This window comes from Equus caballus, chromosome 4 (assembly GCF_041296265.1).
Source record: "Equus caballus isolate H_3958 breed thoroughbred chromosome 4, TB-T2T, whole genome shotgun sequence".
NCBI lineage: Eukaryota > Metazoa > Chordata > Mammalia > Perissodactyla > Equidae > Equus > Equus caballus.
This window is the reverse complement of record NC_091687.1, coordinates 14,782,346-14,796,139: the sequence shown is the minus strand read 5'-3', so window position 1 is coordinate 14,796,139 and position 13,794 is coordinate 14,782,346. Positions and strand designations below refer to the sequence as shown.

The window sequence follows — 13,794 nt, the reverse complement described above, 5'->3', positions numbered from 1 at the left end:
TACGTCCTAACTCATTCTATGAGCCCAGCATAACTTTGATACCAAAGCCAGACAAAGACACTATGACAAAAGAAAACTACAGACCAATATCCCTTATGAACATTGATGCAAAAATCCTTAACAAAACACCAGCAAACAGAATTCAGCAGCATATTGAAAGGATTATATATCATGACCAAGTGGGATTTATTCTTGGGATGCAAGGATGGTTCAATGTGCAAAAATCAACCAATGTAATACACTACAACAAAATGAAAGGGGGAAAACCACATGATCATCTCAATTGATGCAGAAAAAGTACTTGACAAAATTCAACACCCTTTCATAATAAACAACAAACTAGAAATAGAAGGAAACTACCTCCACATAATAAAAGTCATAAATGAAAACCCACAGCAAACATAATACTCAAGGTGAAAGACTGAAAGGCTTTCTTCTAAGATCAGGAATAAGGCAAGGGTGCTCACTTTTACTACTTCTAGTCAATGTAGTACTAAAAGTTCTATTCAGAGCAATTGGGCAAGAAAAAGAAATGAAAGATATCCAAATTGAAAAGGAAGGAGTAAAATTATCTCTTTGCAGATGATGATGTGATCTTATATGTAGAAAATACTAAAGACTCCACAAAACTGTTAGAACTAATAAGTAAATTCAGCAAAGTACCAGAATACAAAGTCAATACACAAAAATCAGTTGCATTTCCATACATTAACAGTGAATAACCTGAAAAGGAAATTACAAAAGAAATTCCACTTAGAATAGCATCAAAAAGAATAAAATACTTAGGAATTAACTTAACCAAGGAAGTGAAAGACTTGTACATTGAAAACTACAAAACATTGCTGAAAGGAATAAAAGAAGAGATAAATAAATGGACACCCATCCTATGTTTATGGATTGGAAGTCTTAATATTGTTAAAATGTCAGTATTACCCAAAGTGATCCACAGGTTCAATGTAATCTTTATCAAAATCCCAATGACATTTTTCTTGCAGAAATAGAAAATCTCATTCTAAAATTCATATGTAATCTCAAGGGGCAGTGAATAACCAGGACAATCTTGAAAAAGAATACACCCAAAAGACTCACAGTTCCTGATTTCAAAACCTACTACAAAGCTACAGTAATCAAAGTAGTACGTTATTGATATAAAGACACTAATATAGACTAATGGGATAGAGTAGAGGGCTCAGAAAGAAACCCTCACATATACTATCAAATCATTTTTAACAAGGGTGCCAAGACCATTCAATGGGGAAAGGACATCTCTTCAACGAAACTGGATCTCCACGTGGAAAAGAATGAAGTTGGACCCTTACCTAACACCATATACAAAAATTAGCAAAATGAGTCAAGAATCTAAATGTAAGACTGAAAACAATAAAACCCTTAGAAGAAAACATAGGACAAAAGCTCACCACATTAGGTTTGGCAGTAATATCTTGGATATGACACCAAAAGCATAGGCAACAAAATAAAAAATAGACAGATTTTATGAAAATTTAAAAGTCGGTACATCAATAGACACTATCTGCAGAGTAAAAAGGCAACCCAAAGAATGGGTGAAAATATTTGCAAATTATACATCTCATAGGGATTAATATGTGAATATATAAAGAAGTCCTACAACTCAACAACAGAAAAACAAAGAAACTGATTCAAAAATGGGCAAAAGACTTGAATGGACATTTTTCCATAGAAGATATACAAATGGCCACTAAGCATATGAAGATGCTGAACGTCACTAATCATTAGAGAAATGCAAAACAATCAGTAAGATATCACCTCACACCCAATAGGATGGCTGCTATCAAAAAAAGAAAAAACCACAAGTGTTACCAAGGATGTGGAGAATTTGAATTCCTCGTGCCCTGTTGATAGGAACATAAAATGGTGCAATCACTGTGGAAAACAGTGTGGCGTTTCCTCAAGAAATTAAAAATAGTATTACTCGGGGCTGGCCCCGTGGCCGAGTGGTTAAGTTCGCGTGTTCTGCTGCAGGCAGCCCAGTGTTTCGTTGGTTCGAATCCTGGGCACGGACATGGCAATGCTCATCAAACCATGCTGAGGCAGCGTCCCACATGCCACAACTAGAAGGACCCACAATGAAGAATATACAACTATGTACCAGGGAGCTTTGGGGAGAAAAAGGAAAAAAATAAAATATTAAAAAAAGAAAATAGAATTACTCTATGACCCAGCAATTCTACTTCTGGGTACAACCCCAAAAGAATTGGAAGTAGAGTCTTAAAGAGATATTTGTACACCTGTGTTCATAGCAGGATTATTCACAATAGTTAATAAATGGAAGCAACCCAAGTTGTCCATGGGCTGATGAATGGGTAGGCAAAATGCGGTATATACATACAAAGGAATATTATTCAGCTTTAAAAAGCAAAGAAATTTTGCCATATGCCACAACATGGATGTACTTTGAGAACACTATGCTAAGTGAAATAAGCTAGTCACGAAAAGATAAATACTGTATGATTTCACTTATATGAGGGAAAATCGTATGACCAGTGAAAATCATAAAGATAGAAAGTAGAATAGTGATTGCCAGAGGCTGTGAGGAAGGGAGAAAGGGGAGTTATTGTTTAATAGGTATAGAGTTTTAGGTTTACAAGAGTTATGGGGATGGATGGTGGTGATAGCTGCACAACAATGTGAATTTATTTAATGCCACTGAACTGTACATTTTAAAATGGTTAAGATGGTAAATTTTTTGTTGTGTGTATTTTAGCTCAATAAAAAAAGCAGGAAGGGAAAAGACTCACTAAAGTCAGAAATGAAAATGGAGACATTGCTACCAATTCTACAGAAATGAAAAGGATTATAAAAGAACTATAAGCAATTGTATGTGAACAAATTGGATAACCTGGATGAAATAGACAGATTCCTAGAAACAAAACCTACAAAGACTGAATCACAAATAGGAAATCTGAATAGACCTATAACTAATAAGGACATTGAATCAATAATAAAAACTAGGACATTGAGTCAATAATAAAAAATTTCCTGACAGAAAAGCGCTGGGCCTGACGGCTTCACTGGTTAATTCTGTACAACATCTTGAGAAGAACTAACCAATTCTTCCCATACTTCTCAAAAAAATTGAAGAGGAGGGAACACTTCCTAACTCATTCTAGGAGGCCAGCATTGCCCTGATACCAAAGCTAGACAAAGACAGTACAAGAAAACTACAGAACAATATCCCTTATGATTATTGATGCAAAATTTCTCAACAAAATACTAACAAACTGAATTCAGCAGCATATTAAAAGGATTATACACCAAGTAAGAGGTGAGCAGAGGAGGAAAGAAGGAACACTGAGAAGTAGCTGCAATTAGAGCTAAAGGGAGGAGAGCCAGAGACAGAATAAGATTAAAACTATGTGGAAGTTCAGAAAAGACTGGTCTCAGGGAGACAGAAGAAGGCACCAAGGAAAGAGTGACCATTTTCATGAGGAGCCACAATCTAGTCATGCATGCCAAGGGGGCTGGACACATGAGGATGTAGTGTCACTGCTTCTGCTGGAACAGGTTGCTCTGGGCTCCCTGATGGCCATGTCTGTCGATTTTAAAACTTGCGTAGATCAGGCATATAGAGATGCTGAGGAATTTGTCAATATTTACTGTGGGACAATGGACTAAAGAGATGGGCACCAATCAGGCTGTAAATGGACAAGGCCCTATTAATATGGAATGGCTAATGTTAACCAATTTTTTTGATATGTTGCCTTCTAGGGAATTCCCAGTCAATATGGTAGATTGCCAAACTGTTCACTACCCAAGCCCAAAGTACAGTTCTTGTTTTGACCAGTGGAACTGTGAAGTTGGATGGCAACAAACAACACTACGTCAACCAGAACTTCCTGTTGACTGCTCAGTCCACTCATAACAACACCATGTAGAAGATTGCAAGTGATTGCTTCCATTTTCAAGATTGGGCTAGTTGTTAGAGGTGGCAAAATTCCATACTCCTTTGTTTCATTATTTCCAGCTACAGAAATTTGTGTGAAGTAATTAATTTGATTGTAGAGGCACTATAAACTAGTTCATGCTGAAACTAAATTTCTTTAAGTTTTAAAATTCTTAGGAGCATCTTTTCTAGGAGCTGCCATTTTGGATTTTTGCTGTTAAGAGCTTTAATGCTAGTTTTTTACATGCCTTGTATACATTCTACTAATGGCATTCTCATAGCAGTATTAAACACATGATCTCTATACTGACATGCTCACTGTGAGCCCAGCCTATTGCAGAAATTCAATCCTGCTAGAATGTTATCTATGAGATATTAGCATAATGTAAGTCTCTGGGAGGAAGTGGGGCTTTTTTTGTTATTGCTAGTAGGTTAATTTTGTAGTAAAACACTTGCCTATTTTCAGTAAACAGTGGTAATGCAGTTTTAATATATGGTTTTTTCAAATCAGTTCAATTAAAACATCCCTAATTTAGGTTTGCATAACTACTCTGACATTGGAATTGCATATAGAGATAAGCAGTAGTCTTTTTCATGTTAAGTAATGTCTTTTACGTTAGCATGTTTTCTTATGAAGTAAATAGATCAACTAGAGAGGTGCAAAATGTTCTCACTTGATACCTGAATATGGGATACATTTGGTGACTTAAAAGCAAAGCTGCTGCTGCTGCTTTTTCTTCTCCTTCTTTTTCTTCTTTTTGCTGAGGAAGATTCACCCTGAGCTAACATCTGTGGCCAACCTTCCTCTATTTTGTATGTGAACCACCACCACAGCACAGCCACTGGGGAGTGGTATAGGTCCATGCCTGGGAAGTGAACCCAGGCTGCCAAAGTGGAGCGTGCCAAAGTTAATCACTAGGCCACCAGGGTTGGCCCCAAAGCAAAGCTTCTTAAAAACCTTTTTCTTGGCAGTTCCAGGTCCATAACTTTAGGTAATGAATGGTAGAAGGACTAATAGTTTTAATGACAGAATAGGGAATGAGAAATGTAGCAATCCAGGGCTGGAGCCCAAAGTAAGTATGGATGACCAAATGGTAAGTTTTTGATACTTGTTTTCTACCTCATAAAAATGTAGCCTATTTTTAGGATTTAAATCACTAAGGTAATAAGTATACTCACCAAAGTGAGTGTCACTTTTGTTCTAAAGTTTTTTCCACTTCATCTCATACTTATCACCAATATATGTCTCAATTTATTTGAGAACTTATGGAGATAAAATGTCAGCCATAAGCCTAACTCTGTAGCAGGGTCTAACAGGAAAGTTGGAAAAAAAACTGTTAATATCTCTTTGTGACACCATTAACTTCTAAGTCTCCCATGTGAACTTCAAGCCAAAAGTCTCCTGTGGATTACCCACTCCCCAAATGAGTAATTTTTCCTTATATTTTATATTACTATTAGTTTTTAGTTATTTAAAGTTAAAATTATTTAATTTTATGATTTGTTCTTCCATATGGCATTGAGCAAATAGACCTGTTTTAAAACATGTTCTTGTTGTGTGGCTAACTCTGTCTTTTTAGAGAGAAAATAGAGAGCAGCAGACATTTATAAATCCATAAAGTTCAAAAGAACAAGTGGATTAATTTTGTCTCAACTTCTAAAGAGAAGAACCTCACTTTGGTTTTCAGTTAAACTTTAAACTTCTCTTCCATTCTTATAATTTATTTTTTTAATGTAGATGTGCTTACTTTCTTTCCACATTGCAATTCAAAGTTTGTTTCTTATCGCTAAAATTAAAAACCAGTAATTCATTTACTCTTGCCCCAAATTACACGCTATATTTCTGATATAATAATGAAAGAGAATTAAATAGGAGAAAGGGTGGAACTGAAATTCAGATCACACCTTCTTGTAGTACTGATCAAAACATATTCATTATATCCTATTTAAAATGAGCTTATTCTTATTTTGGATTGGCTTTTTAAAACTTTTTAAAGGCTGCATATAACTAGCAGTAACTGAATTGAACGGTTGTATACTATTCATTAATTGTTGTGTGTTTTAAGACTAGTATATAAATTGCTTTTTCCAAATTCTTTATAACTTTTAAATGGCTACAACTACTCTACTACTCTTACATGGACTAGATTGTATATTTCACATGCTAATATTTTTGTAACTCAAAAAAGTAAAATAAAATTTGCCTTGTGACAAGTTTTCTCTCAAAGAAAAAGATCATGACTAAGTGATATTTATTCCTAGAATGTAAGGATGATTCAACATATGAAAATCAATCATTGTAATACACCACATTAACAGAGGATAGGGAAAAAAAATCACATGATCACCTCAACTGATGCAGAAAAAGCATGACACAATTTAACCTTTTCATGATAAAAATGCTGAACAAACTATGAATAGAAGGATACTTCAACTTAATAAAAGCCATATATGAAAAACTCACAGTGAACATCATACTCACCAGTGAAAGACTGAACACTTTTCCTTTAAGATCAGGAACAAGACAAGGATGCCTACTTTCACCACTTATGTTCAACTTCTAGACTTGGAAGTTCTAACCAGAGCAATTAGGCGAAACAAAGGAAATGGAAGACATCCAAATTGGAAAGGAAGAAGTAAAACGATCTCTGTACGCAGATGATATGATCTCACAGGTAAAAAACTCTAAAGGTTTCACACACGCACAAAAATTGTTGGAACTAATCAACAATCTTAGCAAAGTCGCGGGACACAAAATCAACACACAAAAATCAGTTCCATTTCTATATACTAACAATGAACACTCCCTCCAAAATTAAGAAAACAATTCCCTTTACATTAGCATCAAAAAGAAGAAAATACTTAGTAATACTTAGGAAGCAAGGAGGTGAAATACTTGTAAAATGAAAACTACAAGATGTTGCTAAAAGAAATTAAAGAATACATAAATAAATGGAAGTACATTCCATGTTCACATTGGAAATCTTAATATTGTTAAATGTCAGTACTCCCAAGGAAATCTACAGATTCAGTGAAATCCTTATCAAAACCCCAATGACAGTTTTTTGCTGAAATGGAAAAACCCATCCTAAAATTCATATGGAATCTCACGGGACTCTGTATAGGTAAAACAATCTTGAAAAAGCACAAAGCTGGAAGACTCACCTGTCCTGATTTCAAAATCTATTATGAAGCTACAGTATTCAAAACAAGGGTACTGGCATAAAGACCAGAATATAGACCAATGCAATAGAATGGAGAGCTCAGAAATAAACCCTCACATAGATGGTCAAATGATTTTCAACAAGGGTGCTAAGACTATTTCACCAAATGGTGCTGAGAAAACTGGATATCCACAAAAGAATGAAGTTAGACCCTAACACCATATACAAAAATCACCTCATGTATTAGCTCGGGCTGCTAACACAAAATACTACTGACTAGGTGGCTGAACAGTGTAAATTTATTTTCTAATAGTTCCAGTGGCTGGGACATCCAAAATCAAGGTGCCAGCAGGGTTGGTGTCTGGGGAGGATTCTCTTCCCGCCTTGCAAACAACTGCCTTCTTGCTTACTCCTGTGGCCTTTCCTTAGTTTGTATGGTGGCAGGGTGGGGCAGGGGTGGGAGGGAAGCGCTCTGATCTCTCTTCCTCCTCTTATAAGAACATTAACCCTGTTGGATTAGGGCCCACCCTTATGACCTCCTGTAACCTTAATCACCTCCTGAAGACCCTATCTCCAAATGTATTGACTTGAGGGGTTAGGGCTTAAACATAGGAATTTGAGTGGGACATAATTCAGTTCATAGCAATTCAAAATGGATCTATGACCTAAATGTAAGACCTGAAGCTATACAACTCTTAGAAGAAAATATAGGGCAAAAGCTTCATGTTAGTGAATTTGTTATTGATTTCTTGGATATGACACAAAAAAGGCACAAACAATAAGAAAATAAAAATAGACTAATTGGATTTCTTGAAAATTTAAAAACCTTGTACATCAAAAGTTACCAACAAAGTAAAAAGGCATTGCACAAAATTGGAGAAAATATTTGCAAATCATATATTTCATCAGGGATTAGTATCCAGAATATATAGACAACTTCTAAAACTAAACAAGAGAATAAACTTGATTAAAAAGTGGGCAAAGGACTTGAATAGACATTTCTCCAAAGAAGATACACAAATAGCCAATAAGCACATGAAAACATGTTCAACATCACTAATAATTCAGGAAATACAAATCAAAACTACAGTGAGATACCCTCTCACACCCGTCAGGATGGCTCCCATCAAAAAAACAGAAAACAGGCCGGCCTGTGGCCGAGTGGTTAAGTTCGCGTGCTCTGCTTCGGTGGCCTGGGGTTTTGCAGGTTCAGATCCTGGGCAAGGACATGACACCACTTGTCAGGCCATGCTGGGGCGGTGTCCCACGTGGCACAGCCAGAGGCACTCACAGCTACAATATACAACTATATACTGAGGGGCTTTGGGGAGAAGAATAAAAAAAAAAGATGAACAACAGTTAGTTCAGGTGCCGATCTTTAAAAAAAGAAAACGAAAACAAAATAACAACTGTTGGTGAGGATGTAGAAAAGTTGAAACTTGTGCACTGGTGGTGAGAGTGTAAAATGGTGCAGCCACTGTGGAAAATAGTATGGCGGTTCCTCAAAGAAGTAAACATAGAATTACCATTTGATCCAGCAATTCCACTTCTGGGGTATAGACCCGAAAGAATGGAAAGCAGGGTCTCAAAGAGATATTTAAACACCCTGTATATGTTTGTAGCAGTGTTATTCACAGTAGTCAAGAAGTGGAAGCAACCCAAATGTCCATTGATGGGTGAATAGATAAGCGAAAAGTGGTATATACATACAAAGGAATACTATTCTACCTTAAAAAGGAAGGCAATTCTGACATACGCTACAAAATGGATGAATCTTGAGGACATTATGCTAAGTGAAATAAGCCAATCACAAAAAGACAAATAATATATGATTTTGCTTATATGAAGTACTTAGAGTAGACAAACTCAGAGAGAGGGAGAGTAGAGTGATGGTTGTCAGCGGCTAAGGAGAGGGCGGAATGGGGAGTTGTTTAATGAGTACAAAGTTTTGGTTTTGCAAGGTGAAAAGAGTTCTGGAGATTGATGGTGGTGATGGTAGCACAACAATATGAATGTATTTAATACCATTGAACTGTACACTTAAAAGTGGTTAAGATGGTAAATCTTATGTGTATTTCACTGAAGTAAAAAAAAAAAATGAAAAGAAAAAAGATAATTGAGCCATGTTCACAACAGACTTACAGTTTTGACAGCCTTGTGAGTAATGGGCTCAAAAATCAAAACCAAAGACCTGTACCAGAGTCTAAATACATTTGAATCCCAAAGGCCTATGGCTCTAGGGTAAGTGGGAGCCTGAAGTGACTTCTAATTTCCAGCCCAGGTTTGTACTGCTAGGTGGTCTTGGGGACCTCAAAACTTCAATTTGATTGAGAAAACGGGGAGAAATTCCAGGAGAGGGCCCTGCCAAGGGAGTGAACCCCTAAACTGTATATAAACTCTTCCCAGATCCTCAATGGACAACCAAGACCTGGTGGCCAGGGCAGCAGCTACATTGAGCCCATTGCGTGGAGGACATCTGGGGGTGGCGCCCGGCCTTCCTGTGGGCCCCAGTTATTGCTGACTCCTTGTCTTTCAGCCCACAGGGCATCCTTGAGCATTTCTTCTAGTGCAGGTCTGCTAGTTAAGAAATCTCTTTTCATTTATACTAAAATGATTCCATCTACACAGAATTCTAGAAAATGGAAAATATACTGAAGCAGATTAGTGGTTTAGGAGGGTGGGGGAGGGAAGAGGAAGGATTACAAGGAACATGAGGAAACTTTGGAGGTTGTGGATGTATCCATTATCTTGACTGTGGTGATGGTTTTGTGTGTTTATGCATACATCAAAACTTTTCAAATTATATACTTTAAAGATGTGCAGTTTACTGTATGTCAGTTATACCTCAATGAAGCTATAGTTTAAAAACAGAGAAGTTGAAAGCAATTGAATGGAAAAGATATATCATGCAAACAGTAAACATAAAAAGGCTGGAGTGGCCATACTTGGTCTAATTCCCAGAATTAAAAAGGAGCATTTTATAGTGGAGAAAGGATTAATTCATCAGGAAGATGTAACAATGAAAAATGTCTATGCTCCTAATAATTGAACTTCAAAATATATAAAGCAAAAAACTGACAGAAATGAAAGGAGATTGGGGCCAGCCCGGTGGCGCAGCAGTTAAGTTCACACGTTCTGCTTCAGCGGCCCGGGGTTCACCAGTTCGGATCCTGGGTGCAGACCTATGCACTGCTTGTCAGGCCATGCTGTGGCAGGCGTACCAAATATAAAGTAGAGGAAGATGGGTACAGATGTTAACTCAGGGCCAGTCTTCCTCAGCAAAAAGAGGAGGATTGGCAGCAAACGTTAGCTCAGGGCTAATCTTCCTCAAAAAAAAAAAAAAAGAAAAAGAAATGAAAGGAGAAATGGATATATCCACAATCAAAATTGAAGATTTTAACTCCCCTCTCTCAGTAACTGATAGAACAGCTAGGCAAAAAATCAACAAAGATGCAGAAGACTTGAACAACATCATCAACCACTTTGACTTAATTGACATTTATAGAACACTTCACCCAATGACAGCAGAAGACACTTTTCAAGTGCACAGGGAACATCCACTGAGATAGACCCTGCCGTGGTCTGAATGTTTGTGTCCCCCCACAAATTCGTATGTTAAAGTCCTAATGCCCCATATGATGGTGTGGGAGGTGGAGCCTTTGGGAGGTGCTTAGGTCCTGAGGGTGGAACCTACATGAATGGGATTAGTGCTCTTATAAAAGAGGCTCTACAGAGCTCCCTAGCCCCTTCCACCCTGTGAGGACACAGAAGGCACTGGCTGTTAGCCAGGAAGAGGGCCTCCACTAGAATGTGACCATGCTGGCGCCTTGATCTTGAACTTCCCAGCCTCCAGAACTGTGAGAAATAAATATCTGTTTATAAGCTACCCAGTTGATGGTATTTTGTTATAGCAACCTGAATCAACAAAGACACCAAATGCTGGGCCATCAAACAATAACATTCAAAAGACTGAGTTCTCACAGGCTGTTCTCTACCACCATGGAGTTAAATTAGAAAACAATAACAAATGATATCTAGAAAAGCCCCAAATATTTTTTTTTATTGAGTTGATGATAGGTGACAATCTTGTGAAATTTCAGTTGTACATTAATGTTTGTCATTAGTTGTAGGTGTTGTAGGTGCACCACTTCACCCTTTGGGCCCACCTCCACCCCACCTTTCCCCTGGTATCCACTAAACTGTTCTTAGTCCATAATTTTAAATTCCTCATATGAGTGGAGTCGTACACAGATTATCTTTCTCTAGCTGGTAGAAAAGCCCCAAATATTTTGAAGTTAAACAACACACTTCTAAGTAACTCATGAGAATCTCAAGACTCAAAATTGTTTTTAACTGACTGATAATAAAAATACAACATTTCAAAATTTGTGGCATGTATCTAAAAGGTTAGGAAATTTATCATTTTAAATGCCTATATGAAAAAGGAAGAAAAGGCAGTAATCAATGATCAAAAATTATTTTATAAAAGATAAAAAATTTAAAAATCAACTTTTCACCTCAAAAATCTAGAAAAAGGCAAATTAAAATCTAAACAAGTAGGAATAGATAAATAGGACTACACCAAACTTAAAAACTGTATCAAAGGACACAAACAACAAAGTAAAAAGGCAGCCTATGAAATTGGAGAAAATATTTGCAAATCAAATATCTGATGACCCCTTGGTTAATATTCAGACTACGTGAAGAACTCCTACACCTCAACAACAACAACAACAACAACAACAAAACTCCAAGTAACCTGATTGGAAAATGGACAAAGAACTTCAATAGACATTTCTCCAAAAGATACAGATGGCCAACAAACATACGAAAAGGTGTTCAACATTATTAATCATTAGAGAAATGCAAATTAAAACTATGAGATATCACCTCCCACCCGTAAGGCTGGCTACTATGAAAAAAAATAGAGAACAATAAGTCTTGATAAGGATGTGGAGAAATTGGAACACTTGTGCACTGTTGGTGGAATTGTAAAACAGTGTGACTGCTGTGGAAAACAGTATGGTGGTTCCTCAAAACATTAAAAATAGAACTACTCTATGATCCTTCAATCCCACTTCTTGGTATATATCCAAAAGAATTGAGAGCAGAGTCTCAAAGAGATATTTGTACACCCATATTCATAACAGTGTATTCACAATAGCCAAAAGATAGAAGCAGCCCAAATGTCCATTGATGGATGAATGGATTAAAAAAATGTGGTACGTATATACAATGGAATATTATTTAGCCTTAAAAAGGAAGGAAATCCTGTCACATACCACAACAAAGTTACCTTGAGGACATTGTGCTAAGTGAAATCAGCCAGCCACACAAAGACAAATACTATAAGATTCCACTGTATACATGCGGTATCTAAAATAGTCAAATTCATAGAAACAAAAAGTAGAATGGTGGTTACCAAGGGCTGGGGGCAGGGGAAAATGGAGAATTGTTTAATGGTGTATAGTTTCAATTTTGCAAGATGAAAAAGATCTGGAGATCTGTTGCACAACAATGGGAATAGACTTAACACTACTGAAATGCACTCTTAAAAATGGTCAGGCTGGTACTATTTATGTAATGTGTTTTTACAACAGTTAGAAAAAATCAAAACAAGACATAAGCAAGTAATAAACGTAAGAACAGAAATCAATTAGGGGCCAGCTGGTGGCGCAGTGGTTAAGTGCCCACGTTCCACTTCCGCCGTGGCCCAGGGTTCACTGGTTCAGATCCCAGGTGGGAACGTGACACCACTTGGCAAGCCAGCTAATTCCAGAACATTTTCTTCACTCCAAAAAGAAACCCCAGACCCACGAGCAGTCACTGTCCATTTTCCTCTCCCTCCAGCCCCTAGCAACCACTAATCTACTTTCTGTCTCTATGGATTTGCTTATTCTGGATATTTCATATAAATGGATCATAAAATATGTGGCCTTTTGTCTCTGGCTTCTTTTACTTATAAGGTTTTCAAGGTTCATCCATTTTGTAGCATGTATGAGTGCTCCATTACTTTTTATGGCCAAATAACATTCCATTATATATATATCCCATAATTTTGTTTATCAGTGATGGACATGGGGGTTTTTCCTTCTTTTTGGCTATTATAAATAATGGTGCTATGAACATTTGTGCATATGTTTTTGTTTGGACACATGCTTTCATTTCTCCTGGGTATACACCTAGGAGTAGAATTGCTGAGTCCAAAGGTAACTCTGTGTTTAGCTTTTTGTGGAACTGCCACCCTGTTTTCCAAGTTGCTGCACCATTTTCCATTCCCACAAGCAATGTATGAGAGTTCTGATTTCTCCATACCCTCATCAACACTTATTATTGTTTGTCGTTTTGATTATAGCCATTTTGGTGGGTGTGAAGTGGTATCTCATATGGCTTTGATTTGCTTTTCTCTAATGACTCAGGATCTTGAGCATCTTTTCATGTGCTTATTGGCCACTGTATATCTCTTTGGAGAAATGTCTACTCAAATCCTCTGCCCATTTTTAAATTGGATTATTTGTCTTTTTATTGTCAAGCTGTAATAATTCTGTATGTATTCTGGATTCTAGACTCTTGTCAGCTATATTATTTGAAAGTATTTTCTGCCATTCCAAGGGTTCTCTTTTCACTTTCTTGACAATGTCCTTTGAATCACAAAAGTTTTTAAATTTTGTGCCATCCAATTTATCTGTTTTTTCTTTGGTTTCTTGT

The 13,794-nt window shown here is 36.9% G+C and overlaps 1 protein-coding gene and 1 pseudogene across 6 annotated transcripts in view; both read left to right on the top strand.

Annotated features, from left to right (window-relative positions):
- URGCP (upregulator of cell proliferation) overlaps positions 1 to 13,794 on the top strand; it is an 83,306-nt gene that overhangs the window by 17,476 nt on the left and 52,036 nt on the right. For 2 of the 6 annotated variants that reach the window (XM_070265526.1, XM_070265530.1), the window contains exon 2: positions 6,487 to 6,597. The exons of the other annotated variants lie outside the window; for them this stretch is intronic. The gene's annotated coding sequence lies outside the window, so the exon portion shown is untranslated. The remainder of the gene's footprint in view (positions 1 to 6,486; positions 6,598 to 13,794) is intronic. 6 annotated transcript variants of the gene reach the window in all.
- Positions 3,255 to 4,102, top strand: LOC102150983 (NTF2-related export protein 2-like; annotated as a pseudogene).